Source organism: Martes martes (assembly GCF_963455335.1).
Source record: "Martes martes genome assembly, chromosome: 4".
Classification (NCBI taxonomy): domain Eukaryota; kingdom Metazoa; phylum Chordata; class Mammalia; order Carnivora; family Mustelidae; genus Martes; species Martes martes.
The window spans coordinates 44,906,485-44,919,842 of NC_137891.1; the positions used below are offsets into that span (position 1 = coordinate 44,906,485).

The following is a 13,358-nucleotide window of genomic DNA, read 5'->3' on the forward strand; positions in this document are numbered from 1 at the left end:
GGATTGTAGAAGCTTAGGATAGAAAGCACTAAGGAGATTTAAAAAACTCATTCATTGGGGTGACTGGGTGGCTCAGTCGTTAAGTGTCTGCCTTCAACTCCGGTCATGATTCCAGAGTCCTAGGATCAAGTCCTGCATCAGGCTCCATACTCGGCAGGACGCTTGCTTCTTTCTCTCCCACTCCCCCTGCTGTGTTCCCCCTCTTGCTGTGTCTCTCTCTGCCAAAAAGAAAAAATAAATAAAATCTTTAAAAAAAAAATACAGAAAAACCCCCTCATTCATTAATTCAACACCCAAAGGAGAGCATTTTTGGTGTATTTCCTTCCAGCATTTTTATGCATACTTATTTTCGGTATATGTTTCCTATACAGTAAATCCTCATTTTGTGGGTCCTAGAGAAGACTGGCTAGTATAAAAGGAAATATTATACAAGTTCAGCATTGAGTGAAAATAAGAAATGAATCAAAATTAAAAAATGATATGAAACATTAAAATACCAGGGGAGAGGATAGAATCTGATTTTCACATTATCTATGCCATGTTGAAGACAGTGGGAGTAATTAAGGAAGAAGTCCCTTCCAATAAAAGGATCTAGTAGGGATCTCTGGTTCCCAGATAAAATTAAGAGGTGACTTGGACTATAGACTCCATATTGTTTAGTAGTATCTATGTGTGGGAGAATCTTGCACTTCTCAAAGTCTAAAAGCACTCCAAGGAATAATACTCAATGCATTCTTTCTATGTGATCATAACAGCAATTTTTGTTGTTTTGGACATAATTTTGAAATAAATCCCTGATTTATGGGGCTGCCAAATACAAAAAAGTGTATTTCATAAACTGGGGATATAGAGGAGGAATTACGAACAATTCTCTTTACTCTAGAAAAAATTGCTAAGTAGATTTTTAGAGGCGCTTGGGTGGCTCAGTTATTTGAATTCTGACTCTTGATCTTGGCTCAGTTCTCGATCTCAGGGTCATGAGTTTGAGCCCCACGTTGGGCTCCTTGTTGGGTGTGGTGGCTCCATAATAAATAGACAGACAGGTAGGTTTAAAACATTCTAAACTGGAGATGTTTACTGGTTAGAATGGTGTGTTATTTCGTCAACTTACTTGTAAGTTAATAAAGATACAAAACCAGAAGTCCAGATCCATAATAATCCTAACGTCTATACAGTGAAAGCTTTAGAAATACAAGGAACCATTTTTATTACAGTTTCTGTCCTATTTCCCAAATAGAATGATCACTGTGCAACACACTGAGTATCTGATATTCTTCAATGGTCAAACTTATTTGTCCAACAACTTTATGGGAGGTTCTCTCATTGCCAAGTAGCCTAAAATTGTGACATAAAGTTTTTTTTTTTTTTTCCATTTAGCTTCTTTTTTAAATGAATCAAACAGTGCTGACCATGTTCATATATCTTTTCCAAGGAGACTATGAACCTTTGATGGTTGGGACCATGTCTCTCATTATTATTATTATTTTTTTAAAGATTTTATTTTCCTTAGTTCCTTAGTAGTGACTCCTCAGAAGGGATACTCCAGCTTCTCCATCGGATCCTGGAAAACAACTTCGGGCCCAGCTGTGTTCACTTAAGCATGAATGATTGAGACCCCACAGCAATCTCCTCCTACCTATTTCCATAGGTAGAATAAAGTTGATATCTTATATTGCAAATAAATTACTACTTTCCCGCCCCATGCGGGACTCAATCCCACGATCCTGGGATCATGACCTGAGCCAAAGGCAGATGCTTAATTGACTGAGCCACCCAGGCGCCCTCTTTTTTTTTTTTTATTTTAAGATTTTTTAATTTATTTATTTGACAGATAGAGAACTCACAAGTAGGAGAGAGGCAGGCAGAGAGGCGGGGCGGGGGGCGTGGGCAGGCTCTATGCTGAGCAGAGAGTCCAATGCGAGGCTTGATCCCAGGACGCTGAGATTATGATCCGAGCCGAAGGCAGAGGCTTAACCCACTGAGCCACCCAGGTGCCCTGATGTCTCTTTTGTTTTTATACACCCTGCACCTTTTGGTGGCTAACATACCTCAAGCAATCAGAAGGTGTCTTTGTTTTTTTTTAAAGATTTTATTTATTGGGCACCCGGGTGGCTCAGTGGGTTAAGCGAGACTGCCTTCGGCTCAGGTCATGATCCTGGAGTCCCAGGATTGAGTCCCACATCGGGCTCCCTGCTTGGCAGGGAGTCTGCTTCTCCCACTGACCTCTCTCCTCTCATGCTCTCTCTCTCTCTCTCTCTCTAATTCTCTCTCTCTCTCAAATAAATAAATAAAATCTTTTTTTTTAAGATTTTGTTTCTTTATTTGAGAGAGAGAGAGAAAGAGGGAGCAAGGGTATGAGAGGGGAGAGGGACAGAGGGAGAAGCAGAGACCACTGAGCAAGGAGCCTAATTTGGGACTCAGTCCTGGGACTCCGGGATCATGATCCTAGTCAAGGCAGACTATTAACCAACTGAGCCATCCAGGTGTCCCTACTTTTTTTTTTTTTAAAGTAGGCTCCATGCCCAGTGTGGAGCAACATGGGGCAAGAACTCAGGCCCCGGAGATCAACACCTGAGCTGAGATCAAGAGCTGGATGCTTAACCAAGTGAGCCACCCAGGTGCCCCAATGTGTCTTACAAATGAGTGAATGAACCACTTTCATTACTGCTCTATGCTCCTTTTGAGCATTTCACAACAAAACAAGAAATGACTTTTTAATTTCTCCATGTCCTTCTTCATCTTCATTATCAAATTTTATGAGATAGCTGTGTTCATTTCCTAGAGCTGCTGTAACAAACTACCACAAGCTGGGTGGCTTAAGAAGAAGATAAATTTATTCCTTCACAGGTATAGGCTGCGTCATCCCTGTGAAAGGAGAGAATCCTTCCTTGCCTTTTTCAGCTTCTGGCCGCTCTAGGAGTTCTCTGGCTTACAGATACATCCCTTGAATCCCTCCGTCTCTTCACATGGCCTCCCTCTCCTCTGTATTTTCCTCTTCTCTGTCTCTTATAAGGACATGTGTTGTCTGTTACATCTTCAAACACTCTTTTTTCAAAATAAGCCTACATTCATAGGTTCTGGATAGACCTATCTTTTGGGTGCCTCTGTTCAACCCACTAAACAGCTAATTGTGCCCATTTTTTCCTACTGAATATTTTAACAATGTCAGAAATAGGCATAAATATTTGTACTAGTTGGTACAAATGTTAAGCTGACATTAAAAAGAGACTCAAAACACATAGTGGCCTAAAAAGGGCAGAATTTTATTTCTCTCTCATCTTATAGTCTGGCCGGTCTAGGCTAGTAGAAAGGCTCAGGTTCATTAGGTCATTAAAGGTCCCTGATGCCATTGATCTCTGTCGTCTCAGTATCTTAGCCCAAGAAGGGGAAAGAAAGTGGAGAGAAAGGCATTTCCTTTAAGCAATGAGACTGGAGTTGCATGTATTGCTTTTTCTCTGCCGTTCTGTTGCTGAGAACTTATTTACTTGGCTACTCCCAGCTGCAAGGGAGGTTGGATTACTCTAGTGGGATAGCCACATACCCAGATAGAACTTTTAACACTGGTGAAAGGTGGAGGAATGGAGTAGGAATAACTAACAGCATGTGACAACTTAAAAAAAAAACAAAAACCAAAACCAAAAGTTTTAACTCTCCAAATCATCGATTTTTAAATTAAATGATCCTTGGTGGAATTGTCACAAGTTATACATATAATTATGCCATTTGTCATCTTCATTCGTCGATGAGTAACTTCCCTGATTTTTTAAAAATACCTAATGTCTTTGGCTTTAATTATCTTAAAGGGAGAGATTATTTTGACACTGTTCAGAGGTCACTTGTTAGACACTGTGTGGTTAGTCATTAGTATTTTCTTAGAACTATCACTAAAACTTTATTAGAAAATATACCAGTCTTGAGTAATTCAATCCCTGGTTTCCATGAAAGAGTATTTATCTGGACTTTTTGCCCTCCACCCCTGTGCTCTTCCACATGGTAGTGGAAGGAATTACCTGGGGGGAGGGTGATAGCCAATGGGTTAGGTTAATGTGTCCGTGCAACAGATTCCAACTTTCCCTCTAGTGGGCTGTTCCGAGGACTAGATTGGCAGCAGTTCATCATTACCGCCTTTCACTCTAAGACAGATTCCCCATCAATCCTATCAATAATAGAATTAAAGTTTTGACTTCTTTTTCCTGACTCACATCTCTCTCAGTTCAGAATTTAGGTGGTGAGGAGTAACATATGAACCCCTCTAATCTCACCAATGACTATGAAGCTTTTTTTGGTTTGTTTCCCCCATGATTTGTGAGCATAAAAGAGCCAATTAGAAAAGTTCCTGAAAGGCTACAGCCGAAGATTATGTTTAATATTGTTAAAGAAAGGGTAACATTTCTGTCCAAGGGAGAGATCTGTTTTCAGTTTACACCCAATCTGAAAGTTATTCTTCTAGTTCAAAAGAAGCAAAATATGACACCTTACTCCCACCCCACTCCATTCTTTCCTTCCCCTCCTGCTCCTGCCTCATCACCAGCAAGGGGGGCAGCACACACAGAGGCTGGAGTCCAGTGCAAAAGATATATTAGGTTAATGGGCTGCAAAGAACAAAGAGAAGCTTATGGGTTGTTATAAGTATTTGGCAATGAGAACTGAACAAAGCAACCTCTTTAGAAATGTCATTGGCAGAGATTACATTGATGGAAACATTTAGAAACTGCAAAAAGATAAAAAAAAAAAAAAAGGCTTTGTACAAGGAAGTGACCATTTCAACAGCTTTGTAAGAGGAAAGAACAGCACAAAACACAAGAAAAGGGTCAGTAGCACCTGGCACTTTAAGAACAACAACAAAGAGAGAACAGAACAGAGATGGCTCCTCAGGCACACTTGGCTAAGGACTCAGTTGCAAAGCGAAACTTGAAGGTAAGATCAAAATTTCACTGAGTGTTATTACAGGTTCAATTTAGGATCAAGTTACTCATCTATACTTCTCTTTCTATTTAATGGTTTCAGCCAGTTGCAATTTATCCTCCATGTTGTATCTACAAAGTCTTAATGTATTTGGGGGAACCCCTATAGTTATTAAGAGTATATTGAGGTTGGAAAGGCTACAACTAATACTTGCAGCTAAAGTTGTGATGTTCTGAGTGGGCACAGTAGGTAAACAACACCCCTAGATGATGCTGCCTTAGGAAGGCCTGACTATACATGAGTGGCCTTCACACCACACATTTTGCAGAGTGACTGCCTGCAGAATGACCATGACCAAGTCTTCTCTCTCTCTTTAGCTATAAAGGCATCACACATGACACAGGCAAGAAAGTCATCTGAATTTGTTAGACCCTATTTTAAAGATTTTGGTAGCATGAGATTCTTTGAATACATAAATGTTATAGTATTTTGGTTACATATTTTAATGTTCTCAATCATTCCAAGTAATCTTGATTATGCCTCTAGACATTCTCAAGTGTATTTCATCTTTCCATAAATGCGTCGAGGCCCATTTACTTTGTCTCTTGGACACGAGATATAATCTACCAAGTGGTTTCCCTCCCTCATTCTCCTCACAGCTGCCAGTAAATCTTCTAAATCCAAATCTGATTCTTTCTTTCTTAAGCTTCACAAATTTCAGGTCCTAACTGATTTATAGGATAAAATCCAAACTCTTAAAAAATGGTTCTGAAAGTGTGGTCCCAGGACCAGCTGCATCAACATCAGTAGGAAATTTGTAACAAATGTAAATTTTTGCCCTCTCACCCCAAATCTGCAGACTCAAAAATCTCTGGGGGTGGGGTCCAGGGATCTGGGCTTTTAAAAGCCTCCAGGGGATTCAGATGCATGCTCAAGTTTGCAAACCACTGCTAGAGATTGACGCAATGGTTATGCTATCTGTCTCCCTTCCCCCAGGTTCAACCACGTTTACTCTGTGCATCATCTGCCCTCAGATCTTCCCATGACTTCCCAAGCATATCGTGCCCTTTCACACTTCAGTGCTTTGACACTTCCCCTGTCTGAAATGCTATTCTACTCCTCGATGATCTGGTCCCTTAAATCCTTTTGGAATAAGCAGGATATAAATAAGTGTATACTCATCCTTCAACATCCAGCTCAAATATCACCTCTGCTGCAGAACTTCTCTGATACTCAGACAGATTTAGCCACTCCTTCCTCTGGGCTGTCCTTGTACCTAACATTCCACGCTACAATTGTTTATGCCTCTCCCGCTGCAAGATGGACCTGTGGGGGCAGAGTCCTACCCTCAGCATGCCCTTCAAGATGCTGGAATCACAGATGTTCCCAATAAGTAATTACTGAATAAGACCTTATTTGGTGATTTAACAAGCAAGCCTGTCTACACCTCCTGTTTGTTGTTTTAATTCCTTTCTTTTAACTGAAGAAGAATCCTCCTCTTCCAAGGGAGACTGCTCTCTTCTTACTCTTGAAATGGGAGGACAGATTTGAGAGAGAATGACGTGAAGAGATGAGGCATAAGAAAATCAGCCAGATGGGTCACTTTCTGCCTGGAGGTCAACAGAGTATGCCTTTCCTCCTGAACTCATACTTAATAGATGAAAATGATCTTGATACAAATCCAAATCTTAGAAATAGTCTCTAATCATATTTTCTTCATAAGTCTTCACTTACAAGAACAACTGAAAAGCCACAAGTATTTAATAAATCATAAAATTCTGTGTATGTTTGCCTAAAAATAGTAGATTTAGTCTACAGAAATAATATCAGTCTCTGATCATTTTTTATATACTGGGAAACAAGGATCATTGGCAATAGGATATTCTGAATTTTCATTTTTCTTTCTTTTTTTTTTGTTGTTGCCACTATTTTTATTTATCTATTTATTTATTAAAATATAATATATTATTTGTTTCAGGGGTACAGGTCTGCAAAACTTTAGACATCATATTTTACACTCATTTGTATCCCTAATATCCTAGGTGGTGTTAATTAATGTAGTGGCTAGACTTGGCAAAACTTTGTGTATACATCTACTTGTATAGTAACAGAATCATAATAACGGCAAGGCTTGGCATTTTCCCCCACCATCAAGAATGAACAACAGTTTTCTGACTGAACCTTGATAAACTGTTTTCACAGAATTGAAAATACTTGAAATTAGAAACACCAAATCTTCTGATTGTTCTAGACTGGAAGTTGTAACTGTAAGATCAGTCTGTGATTTCCTATTTTCTTACTCTGAGTGATAATTAGCTAAACAATTATTTAGCTGACATGAGTGGGTGCTTCCTCTTTTTCTGCTAATTTTTACCTGCCACCTCCATCAAGACTCACTTCTTCCGAATCAAATATGTATTGAAGAGCATTGTAAGAGGAGAGGGAAGCTGGAGATATACTCCTCATGACAATGTATACTTGGTAAAGGACAGACAGGTGTGTAAGCAAAATGATGGCAGATCAAGGCTGGAAAAGATTATAGCATTTCCCATCACAACTGTAATGACAGACAAAAGGAATTATAGAAGAAGACTGGTTACATTCACAGTTAGCTCTTGGGATTAAGGAAAGCCCGGAACAGAATGATGAATACTTGTGGGAAATGGCCAGCCATCGGGAATCATCTACCTTACCCTTGCCATCTCAAACCCCTTGACACCACTCTGATGTACCCATTACCCATGCTTTCTAATTGAGTTAATGTTCCCTTCTTCACAATTAGACTGTACTTCCTGAAGGCAGGAAATGAATGTCCTTCATCTTTATATTCTCAAGGCAGCTAGCGAGGGTATATACCCCCACTATGCTTCTGTTGAACAAATAAGTTAAATATATATCACTCAGAAAGAATTAGTTGCTAACACTGAAATAGCAACTTCACACAGGGTCCAGACACTCATTTAAATTATATATCTTAAGCAAGTCTGAAATAAAGAAGGCACTTGTCTTTTGTGAAGTGCTCTAAAAGTAGTATTCAAGGTATTTGCCTTGCTAGCTGGAGAGCTTCCTGAAGAAGAGCACTGTTCTGATTCCGCTATTCGATGCATTGCTTACACTTTCACATCCTTTGGCTGCAGGAGTCGTCACTGAAGGATGCCTGGCATGTGTGTTCATGTGGCACAGAGATCATGAAGTGAATTCAAGCCTTCTGAAACTCTATTACAAAATTCTAAAATTCTATTTTAAACTCTGTATTTAAACTCCATTACAAAATTCCATTACACATTCTAATTTTGATCCCAGAACCCTAAAATCTCCCCGAAACCTACCACTCAAAGATGTAAATATGAGGCAGAGAAAGGTAAAGACAGTACACTCGTGTAAAGACTTGGAATTGTGGATGAGAAACAATTTGCATGAATAACAATAAATCTCAGCAAATTAATTTTAACTATGAATTTCAATACCCACATATCAAAATGTACTTATCATTATGGATATACTTAAATTTAAGTGAAGGTAATACTGTGAAATATTGTGAAATCTGTAATTATAAAATAATTTAGAGTTTGTAATCTACCATTGAATTACTTTTTAATAGCATCTTACCATTTTGCTTTTAAATGTTATTAATAATGTTTGATTGGATTCCCTCTTCTACCTCCTTCCCTCTCCTCACAGATATTAACAAAGTAAGGAGTTCAAATGACCAACACAGTGGCAAGGAGCCTCCATATCAAGGAGGCTAGAAAAATGTACCCACTGTATGAATGACACCTAAAGAGCTGAGAAGATAAATCAGGGAAATTATTTGTGATCATGGAAATTCATGGAAATCATGCCCTAGGCTATCAAAGGGGAAGAGAAAAACAATCTGCATCTCTTCAAATAAACCCCCAATGACAGACTCCATTACAATTAGAAATCAGCACTGGCAAATTTGTATTCATTCCTCATCATTCCTTTAAACCTCAGAGAAAGCATTGCCTCCCTGCATCTAATCCTTTCCCTAGATCTTAATCCCACCCCCCTCCCATATCACTGGGAACCTGGCTTCATCACTTCTTTTACTGTTTCTCAATCCTTTTTTCTCCCCAGGCTTCCTTATCTCAACTTGTGAACATGCTAGAACATCACACAATCTCCCCATCTTCCTCACCTGCCATTACCTCCTAGCTGTCACCCTTTTCTTCCTTTCCTTCTGTTCAGGAATATCAAAAGAGCTATTTAGACTCTGCTATACTCACCTTTCATTTACTCGAAAACCTTTACAATTTGCCTTTCATTGAAAGTACCTTTGCTTAATGTCTTAGCGGCTATTTTTTTTTTTTTTTTAGATTTTATTTTCTTATTTATTTGAAAGAGAAAGAGATCGAGAGAGGGAGAGACAGTGTGGGGGGGAGGATGGAGCAGAGAGAGAGAAGGACAAGCAGACTTGGCACTGAGTGGGGAGCTGGAAATGAGACTGGATCCCAAGACTCTGAGATCACATCCTGAGCAGAAACCAAAAGTCGGATGCTTAACTGACTGAGCCACCCAGGAATCACCATGGTGGCTACTTTTAAAACATTATCTAAGAGACACTTATTGGTCCTTCTTTTTCCTTGAACCCTTTGCAACATTGGGCACTGCTGACCCTTTCTTCCTTCTTAATATTCTCTCTTCCTTGGACTTCCAGTATAATTTCTCCTGATCTTTCATAAAACCTGAACTTCAATTTTTTAAAAATATTTTATTTATTTATTTGACAGACAGAGATCACAAGTAGGCAGAGAGGCAGGCAGAGAGGGGGGGGGAAGCAGGCTCCCCGCTGAGCAGAAAGCCCGATGCAGGGCTGGATCCCAGGACCCTGAGATCATGACCTGAGCCGAAGGCAGAGGCCCAACCCACTGAGCCACCCAGGCGCCCCCCTGAACTTCGATTTTAAAACCTGGTTCCATCACTTTCTCTGTGCAGCCTTGGCTAAGCTGTGTGAACTCAGGTGTTAGCTGTACTGAACTGATCAGCCTTTGACCCTTTCAGCTATCAGTCAGGGTCCCAGTGGGCAACAGAAGCCATAGTAAACAGTCTAATCAAGGGAGGATTATAAGGGTGGTGAAGCGTCAAGAAACCATTACCAGAGCCAGGATGGACCTGGAAACTTGATAAAGGAGCTTTGGTCATGGAAGAATTCAGTTACTGCCAAAACCACAGTGAAGCTGGGTTGGGCAGAGGTAAATGCCCTACTTCTTACTCCTTCTATCCTCTGTCATCTTCTGCTGCTTTTCCTTGGCCAAACCTAACTGGAAAGCCAGAGGATGGAGGAGGCCGGGAAATGCAAACTCTAAAGCGCAGCCTCCGGAGACACATAGCAGGGCAGGGGAAAGCAGAGAATGAACCCAGACGGAGGACTAGCAGAAAACAACTAGTCACGAGCGCACTACCTACCACCCCCTTTATTCACGTAAAAAATTTAATGTGCTAGAAACTAGGAACTACAGAGGACCCCAAGACAGAAAAGATGACCATTTTCATGGTGCTTTTGGTCTCCCTAGGGAAGACAGTAAAGCGGTAACTATACACATTTCAGATTGTAGATACAAATTAAGTAAAGGAGTACCATGACTTCAGTGTAGACTCTATCTATGACAGTAAAATTTGAAATTAATGAGAAGGAAGGAAAGAATAATAAACTTTCTAAAAGCTAAAGGAAGAGTATTCCGACAAGGGAGATTGGCAAGGGCGAAGTGCAGACATCCTGAGGTAGAAACCAGTTTGGCTTATCCAAGAGAGAGACAGGAGGCCAGTGTGGCTGGAGGGAGGGTGGTAGGAGATGAGGTAGGACTGGTTGGCAGAAGCTAGATCATAAAGGGCTTTATAGACTTGGCAAGGAGCTGGGGTGTTTTTGTTAACGCAACAGAAAGGTTTTAGGCTAGGGGTGGCACGTTGGAGTGTTTGTAAGTTAAGACGTACCTAATTTCCATTTGTAAAACATAGCTTCAGCGATTCTGTGAAAAATAAATTGTAGCAGGCAGGAATGGAAATTCTTGTTATAGTCTGCATTGCCCTGACCAGAGCTCCCATGTTCAAGAGAACTGGGTGGTGTTCTGTGTAGGGCAGCACTGTTTGTGTCAGGATGGGTGCCTGACACACAAGCAGCATGACTACAGACTGGCTGGCAGCCAATGATGAGGCTTAGAGATAAGGGATCTTGCAACTGGACTGTGATCCTCTGAAATGTGGATGAAAGTATGAGAAAAGAATTAATTAGTAGTCAGTAGTGTGAGGACAGACCAAAGAGGTAGAGAAAAAAATTGAGATCCAATGGGAAGAAAGAAGAGGACAGCTGCTAGAGGGGCCTTGGTTCCTAATAACTACTCATATATCCATATAAACACTTTTGTTTTCACCCTTTTAATGGAGGTGGTCTCTGGGTCTTTCTTACATGCAAAATTGTCTAATGAACACATTAATGTTCTCAAGATTTGATTCTTCTCATTTCCATCAGTCAGAAATGACAAAGATCTGTTCTGGTAACAAACCCTTCAAATCTCAGTTGCCTAAAACAACCAGTGTTGACTTCTCATTAGCTTTAAATAACCATCATGAGGTGAATGGGACTCTTTTCTGCATCATCCTCCCTCTAAGACCAAGAATTACAGAGCATATATTCTCTGGAACATTGTTGATTGCCATGGCAAAGAGCAAAAAGAGTTCTGGAAGGTCTTGCATCAGCAATTAAATGCTATGCTCACAATTCATGACAGAATGTGTCAGGAGGCTCATCCCAACTACAAGGAAGCCAGGAAATGCAATCCTACTTGTATCTGAGAAAGAACAGAAAGTATTTGATATACTCAACACCATTCACTCACCCATAACCATGGCTTTAACTGCTGCCTATACACCAATATCCAAATTTCTAAGAGATGTCCCATTGTCACTCCTTATCCATATTTTCAACTACCTACTGGAATGTCACAATTGGATTATATCATAGCTATTTCAAATCTCAAGTTATAAGACAGAATCCTTTATCTTTCCCAGAAACTTTCTGTGTTCTTTCTCTTGGTCAGTGGTCCCATAATTGAGCCATTGTACCAAATAAGAAACTCAGGGGCACCTGGGTGTCTCAGTGGGTTAAAGCCTCTGCCTTCGGCTCAGGTCATGATCTCAGGGTCCGGGAATCAAGCCCCGCATCAGGCTCTCTGCTCACCAGGGAGCCTAGTTCACTTCCTCTCTGTCTGCCTCTCTGCCTACTTGTGATCTCTGTCAAATAAATAAATAAAATCTTAAAAAAAAAAAAAAAGAAACCCAGTTATTATCTTTGACTCCTCCCTCTCTTCCAACATTCAGCTAGTTGCCCAGCTTATAGCTGTTCCTCTGTAATTTATTCTCATCCTACTAACCCCATGACCATTACCTACTTTAGCCCTTCATGGATTCTTGCCCAGACAATTGTGTTGGCCCCATCTGGTGTTTCTGCCTTAGTATCTTTTCCTTTAAACTGTGATAATTTATTCACTCCTCAAACATTTATAAAGGGCTTACTCCGTCTTAGTGCTTAAGTAATGAGCCCACCTTGAAGAAATTCAGTCTAAAGACAGAGACAGTGATGTAGACTAAAAATTTCAACACAGTGGACAAACGTAATAATAATTATGTAGCAAACAGTGGAGAAATAGAAAAGAAACATCAAATTGAGCGTGGTGCTGATGGGAAGGTAGTTTCGGAAGTTTCTATAGAGGAAGTAAAACTTCAGCTAAATGAAGATGCATTACGAGCTGCTCCTCCACGTGGGCCACAGCAGTTGGAAAAGATGAAGAAAGAAGCATGTGTCTGACATCACTGAGGTACTTTTCCTGACTCAGCCAAACCAAGGTGGATTGAGAGGAATGGCATGAAGCAGCAGGAACCTGATCAGTAAGGACCCAAAGTGTCCTGGTCAGTTATCATGCAGGCAAGCGGTAGAAGGTCATCCATTGAAATAAGAAACTCAAAAGGAAGAGCAGGTCTTGCGGGAAGATACTTTTAATTATAGATATCTCCGCATAGTTGAACACTGATTCCAGGCATAAGGACAAGCATCTTACTTTATTACAGCTGACCCTTGAAAAATGAGGGGATCTGATCCCTATACAGTCAAAAGTCCCTGTATAAATTTTGACTGCCCCCCAAATGAACTACTAACAGCCTACTGCTGACTGGAAGCCTTACCAATGAAGAGTTGTTGGTTAACACACTTTGCATATGTATTACATAGTATATACTGATAATAAAATAAGCTAGAGAAAAGAGGTTATTAGGCACATCATAAGGAAGAGAAAACTCATTTACAGTACTGTAGTATATTGAAAAAATCTGAGTGTAAGTGGACTCACAGTTCAAACCACTGTTGTTGTTCAAGGGTCAGTTGTATCTTATTTAATCCTCACAAGTTTATGTCAAGTTGTTCTTTTATCTTCGTTTTGCGA

The 13,358-nt window shown here is 40.2% G+C and overlaps 1 pseudogene across 1 annotated transcript in view; it reads left to right on the plus strand.

Moving 5' to 3' along the window:
• LOC308341585 overlaps positions 1 to 12,727 on the plus strand; it is an 80,238-nt pseudogene extending 67,511 nt beyond the window's left edge. The window contains exon 4 of the transcript in view: positions 12,552 to 12,727. The product of the transcript in view is annotated as an uncharacterized misc_RNA (transcript). The remainder of the gene's footprint in view (positions 1 to 12,551) is intronic.
• Positions 12,728 to 13,358: the final 631 nt, after the last annotated feature.